Genomic DNA, 6,636 nt, shown 5'->3' with positions numbered 1-6,636 from the left:
CAATCACAGTCACATTACTGTAATTATGTTTTTTGTAAAGAATATACTTTGCTTTAAATAGTTTTTAAAGAATATACTTTTACTCATACATATTTACAATGTACACAATGTAATGTACTTTGCTACACTTGGAGTCTTCCCATAATTTTAATCGAGAATCAAAAATGTTTGATTTATTAATTTTTTTCTTCAACAGAAGAAGCATAATTGTCTGCTGCATAAATTGCCACAGTGTCATTTTTACATACTTTATCGCTTCTCCGAGTGATGTGCTCTAACGTGCATTTCATACGAGTAGATTGAATTGAACGCCTGCTGTTAACACTGTGGCTGAACTCATAAATTGACTAATGCTTTCAATAGATTCTGAAAAAAGCTACTCAAGTGTGTTTAACAGCATCTTCACATTGCATATGTTACAGTATTTGCATTTGAATATATATATATTTTTTATTACGCTTCCACATCTGGTTTTAGTTAAAGTAGAATTATTTAGAGGTATAGCACTTGTCAAATCAGAATCACAATTATAGGACTTCTCCTCTGAGTAATGCTGGGCCGTTACAGCAATGTTTGCAACCCACAGCAATAGCAGGTAATATTGCTCCTATAACACAGACTACTGGTCTGATACAAAATGTTCATTTGGTGTAAATGGCTGTGACTGCTTGCTGAATGGTAGTTTAATTTAATCCTTTACAGTCTTTTCACATCATTCTGATTCTGAGGTGGGGGAGAGCAACTACTGAACACGACAAAACAAATCATCCCCAGCTTTTTATGTCTACATGTTTGCATATTTTAATGAAATTGAATTGTTTATGAGAAGCATTTAAACAGCTAACCTCTTTTCGTGTTTATGGAGTGCTGCCGCGTACTTATGATTAAAAAGAAGAAAAATAAATTCTGGCAGAGAATTAAACAAATGCTTTAATGAGAAACGACACTATGACTCTGTTATTAGAATTATTTCACTATGTTCATTCCAACATCAAAGCAGTTCATTACATTTAGTTAATTAGATCTTCAATATTTGACCCTTACTTCAAAATATAGGAACCAAAACAAGAATACATTTTTATTGTTTACTGAAATATAGGTTGTGCATGAATAGCTAAGCATTTCTGCAACCGCTTCAGCAGCTAAAGGTGATTTCACCTACTTTTTATACATTATATTATTATTTCATTATCCGTGCTTCACTACTTTTCCTATTTTTCCCTAGTTTCTTCAGCTCTGTCATTTCTTTCCAAACACCCTCAAAGTCTGTAAAGCATTCAGCCGGCTCCATCCATACCCTTCAAGTAGCACAGACACCACTCTCCTTTGAGTCTGTAAATACTGCAGAGAAATATGTGAAAAGAAAGCCATGTTGAAGTGAATATTAATGACACTTTGAGTGCTTGCTCCCTGGTAAACAGTAGGATTGAGTTGACATGTACCCAAAGACATAATTTAAATCTGGGGAGGTCACAGGAAACATTAGCAAATTATCTACCCAATGCCTTCCAAGATCTCCGGGCAGATAATGGAAAAGCCAATCTATCTGGCTGATCGGTATCTTATCGGAATGGGCTGAGAAAAGCTCACAGTAATTTCACTTGATATGATAAAAGATTTCCCTTCACTTTGAGATTAGCTTTGCCTCGGGGCTATGTGCTATAATTGTAAGCCTCCAACAAGGTGAAACATTTGTGGAATTCACAACTATATATTTCATAAAACATGCAAAGAGAGGGCGACACTGACTGAGACTTGGAGATTTGTCTCCTGCCCCGTTTAACACTGAAGCAGGTCTTCTGGGATGAATATTGACCAGGTGCTTTGCTCTACATTTAAATACTAAAAGGGACAACAAAAGTGCTGATTTATCAAATTTACAGCTGGAAGAGGAGACATTATTTTTTTTACTAGTTTCCCCACTGAGCCATTGTCTTTAACGAGTTTATCCAAAAGGGTTTTCATTTGTTTGATCTGATCTCGATTGACTCTGGGCAACATGCAGTAACGAATGCAGTTACTCACATTATTGTAATCACTTTGGGATTCTTGTGCTTTAATGAGTGTTTTTTTTTCTCCAACTATGTGATTTATTCCCACATTCAAACTCATGTGATGTGCCTTTTTGTAACCAGTTTAATTACTTAAAAGAGGAAAAAACCAGTTTTCTATATAGAGCAATTTATATGTACTTTGCTGAGAAATGTGCAGATATTTTATACAAATTGAATTGAATGTCTTGTATTGTTAGTGTGATGATCATCACGTTGAGACAAACGTACTGAAACCTAAACCACTGTGCAGTCCGACAGGAGCTATTTGGATGTGAGAAGTTAGTAAAGCACATCATTATTTATACCCTGTATGTTTCAGGGAACAACTGTGCGTTGAAGCGCAAGATTCAACTATGAAGTGACGAATCTGATGAAATGAAGAGTGACTGCAACTGTGTGTTTTATTCTGTTCAGTGGTGGATGTAAAGATTTTAATATAGCGACGTCAATGTAAATGTAACGTCTACTTTCTCCACCAAACTGTTATTTGTGGATGGTTAGCATTGTACCAAACAGCTGAGAGGTCTTTTGAATGCACACATTTAGTTTTTACTCATAATGTTTCATCATTATAATCTCAAAACAAAAGTAATTCTAATTGAAAATATCAATAAAAGAACTACCATTTCAGCTTGTGTTCCATTAAAATGGGTAGAAATGTTATCTTTAAGCTCCAAAGTCTAATATTGCTACCCTTCTATGTGGGTTTCAGTGAAAACTGCATGAAATAAAACTAAGAGGGCACAATTTGGTGCCAAAATTACATTTAGGTGAAAATAATGACACAACTGTTTCATGCTATGAAGGTGTTTCTATGAGAAAGTGCTGTTTTAGGCCAAATGTAGTAATAGGTAGTTCACTATAATATGACATTGTCCAATTATTCAAATACATACTTAATATGCTCAAGTTTTATGTTTTTCGCTGCCAGTTTTGTGACATTTTTTTCCCCCTCTGATGCCACAAAAAAAAAATTCATGCATAACACGAGGAAGAAAATCAGCAGATACATCAAGTTGACAATAGTTATGTTTTCCTTCAAAAATACAAATATGCTGTACGTAGCCCAAGAGAAAAAGTCAAGGGCTTTTCAAAGTCAGAAGGCTTTACGTCTGGGAGCTGCGAATGTCCCCACAAAATTTCACAGTTAGTCATCCAACAGTTGCTGAGATATTTCAGTCTGAATCAAAGTGATGGACAGATGGAAGGACTGACAGACTGACTTTGCCATCCACAGCAATAACACGGCAAAAAAAGTGAAATCCAAAACAGATGGATGAGGATAGATGAATGCATAGATAGACAGATAGATGGCTGGATTGAGGAAGAATGAATGGTTAATTTATTGATAAGTTTATCCTCTGTGTGGCCACAATTTCATTCCAGTCTGTCTGGAATGTTTCATTGCTATTATAGAAAAAAAAAAAAGAAGAAGAAAAAAACAGTCTTTGACCTTAAAGATGTGGAAATGAGCCATCAGTGAACTTGAAACCATCTGTTGCACATCTGCAGATTAAAGATCCATCCACATTGACAGGAAGGAGAAGGAGAGGTAGAAACGGACTGAGGGGAACTTTGCCTTCATCTTCTGTATCTCCATTGAGATTCCATCACACTGGTTTCAGTTCCACATTGCGCTGCCCTCTTTGTTTTAGTTAAGCCCAGCTGAGCTATCCTCAGAAATGGTGGTCCACCTTGACGAGAATGAGCTCTGACAGCTGTGGCTATAAAGTGGACACAGATCTGTGGCTCCCTGCATGGCCTCTGGATTCCACAGCTCTCTGGGGCCAAATCAGCTGTCCTTTACAATGATCGATCTGAGGCCATTGATTGGCCCGCTGATTTAATTTGCTTTCTGATGTCTGATTAGTAATGATTTACAGAGCCCTTTGTTCTCAGTGCAAAACCTTAAAATAACCTTTTTCTTTTTTTTTTTTAATAAATGATCAGATTTCTTTATCTGTGCTCTTTGATGTAGGGCCCTTAAAGATTCATGGCCTGTGACTCCGCCCACTGGGGGAGCATGTTGTGCCCTCTGGTGATCAGTGGGAACTCGAGGAGCTTGTTTTCAACTCACCACAGTAAATCTAGTGCTAGAGGTCAGACGCTCAACAGACACTCACAAAAAGCCCAGAAGGCAGGTTTTAGCTTTTTGTCTTCTAAACTTTTGAAAAAATTTAGAGTGTTTATAGAAACTCATTAAGATGTTTTCTGATAATATATCTGTTGGTGTAAATATTTCATATATTATACCATACTGGACTTTGAGTTCATTGGAATTGGTCATTCATTTGTTGCTGCCTCTCCAAAACAATGGAGAGTGATTTTAAAAAGTGTTTACCAAAGCTTCAACAGATCAGAGACAGTGCAAAATGAGTTTGCCAAGTAATAGCTGTTTTGATTCAACGTTTTTTCGGGGGATCAAGAGTGTTACAATCATAATATGCATCATAGATATAAGATGACTTTAGCAGCTACAGTATGTGAAGTTAGTGTGTTTTGTGTTTTTTGTCACATGTGATTGTGTCCAATATTTGTAGAATCTTTTTTTTTAAATCTCAAACATACACCTTAATGTTAGTGACTTTGTGATCTCTGGGTCAGTGACCTGTACTCGGTTACCACTGCACTGTGCCTCTTGTTAGCCTGAGCAGACTTCCAACCCCCGCTATTCTGATTTGGATGAAACAGTTCCCGTTTGGTAACTAGATGAGTGACTAAGACTACATTGTCCTTTCTTCTTCATAAACTGTTTTTTTACTAAAGTATGCCAATGATCATTGAAATTAAGCTCGTATGTTTGGCAATACTGAAAAATGCTGAAGTTTCAAGAGTTTCCATGCAAAAACAGCCTTCTTTACACAGACTGCATGGAAACTCTTGAAACTTCAGCATTTTTCAGTATTGCCAAACATACGAGCTTCCATGCAAAAACAGCCTTCTTTACACAGACTGCATGCCATGTTCTTCACTTGCTACACCTCCTAACCTCCTCCCACTATGTGGTGCAGCGAGAGATCGGAGGTCACAGCTGCAGCATGAGGGGGATGTCAGTGCAGGCTGAGTGGAGACCTGGACCCGAGAGGAGAGGTTATTTGTTTGAAAGCAAGATTCAGAGTTTCTCTATCTCTCTCTGTCTCTCTCTCTGGATTTAAATGTCAACATTGGCTTTTCTGTGTGGAGGTTGCATGTTCTTCCCATGTGTATGCAGGTTTCCTCTGGGTTCTCTGATTTCCTTGACAACTTGTCCAGGATGAATCCTGCCCTTGTCCATAGTTAACTGGGTTTGGCTCCAGTGCCCCGTGACCCTGCACACAATTAAATGGTAAATGAGATGGATGGATGGATGAGTTTTCAAATGCAATAAACAACATTGACTTGACTCACGTGAGCTTCTGCAAGTGAATAACTTTGAAAAAGTGGATGTAAGTTATCTTCAGATTCCAGCCTTCATACAAAGATAAATGTCAATCTAGTGGAGTTGACTTGACATGGGAGAATAATTAGTATATACAAAAGAAAATGAAATCATCTATTAAGAGCTATGAAGCCAGATATATTCTTAATAGCAACCATTTAGACAAGCTCCAACTGTCCTTAGTAAGGTTGCTCTGACGTTATATTCCAGATATAATTAAAATATTTATTCAACTTTCACTTGTTCTCATGGTTGATAATAACTGGTAATTCTAGTTGGCTTTATTTGGAAGGGCCTTCATATATTTTACTGTGTAGTTCAAATCAGAAATACTTAGATTTTTCTTTTATTCTTTCTTTCTAATGTACACTGCACCATATCTCAGACAGTTTATAAATCAGAGGTGGCTGTGCTTTAACAACCAATATGTAAGAGTCAGATTTCCATATGGAGCACTCCTGATGGGAAATAAAGGAAAGGCACGTAACCTCTGGTGTGTAAATGTGAATGTTTGCCCCAAGTCATTTGCTTGCCAACAGACATGAAGACTCGGGGGAATTGAGGTGTGACACACGGGCCCACACACGCCAGCTTGTGGCAGTTGCTGCTTTGATGATTCTGCAAGCTTATGGGTCTCCAGGTGAAATGCAACTCCTTGTCCCAGACGTTGACTGTAAATAACCTACTGTTGTCTACACCACACAAGTAGGGGTTTGACTTTCCCCTCACGTCCTTTCATGTTGTGGTATTCGCCGTCTTCCTGAAAACTTTGGCGATTTGTTGCATTACAGGCCAGGAGCTCAGTAGATTTTTATCCTTTGTTTTGTATGCTGTGGACCGTATGCGTAAAACAACGGGAGGAGATTGCTGCTGATTATTTTGAGCTGGCTGATAATTGATTATGATATTTGGACCTCATCCGCAGCAGCTCAGAAGATTACTAGCTCTGTTGGGGCGAACGTCTTCACGATAGCCCAACACCTGCCGTGATGGTTAGATAGAAACAAAAGGAGCGCTGATCAGGTCAAGATAACGCTGCTTAAAATCAAGTGTGGTGCAATAGTTTGTTTTGACAAACTTTTTTGAGATAAAATCAAACACCATCTATGCATCCTCCTGGTTCCTTTGTATGTACATTTGTATGAGGTGACACTTGTAATAAAA

The sequence above is a fragment of the Blennius ocellaris genome (genome assembly GCF_963422515.1).
Source record: "Blennius ocellaris genome assembly, chromosome: 7".
In the NCBI taxonomy this organism is placed as follows: Eukaryota; Metazoa; Chordata; class Actinopteri; order Blenniiformes; family Blenniidae; genus Blennius; species Blennius ocellaris.
The sequence above is the reverse complement of the archived record's forward strand: the minus strand, read 5'-3'. Positions refer to the sequence as shown.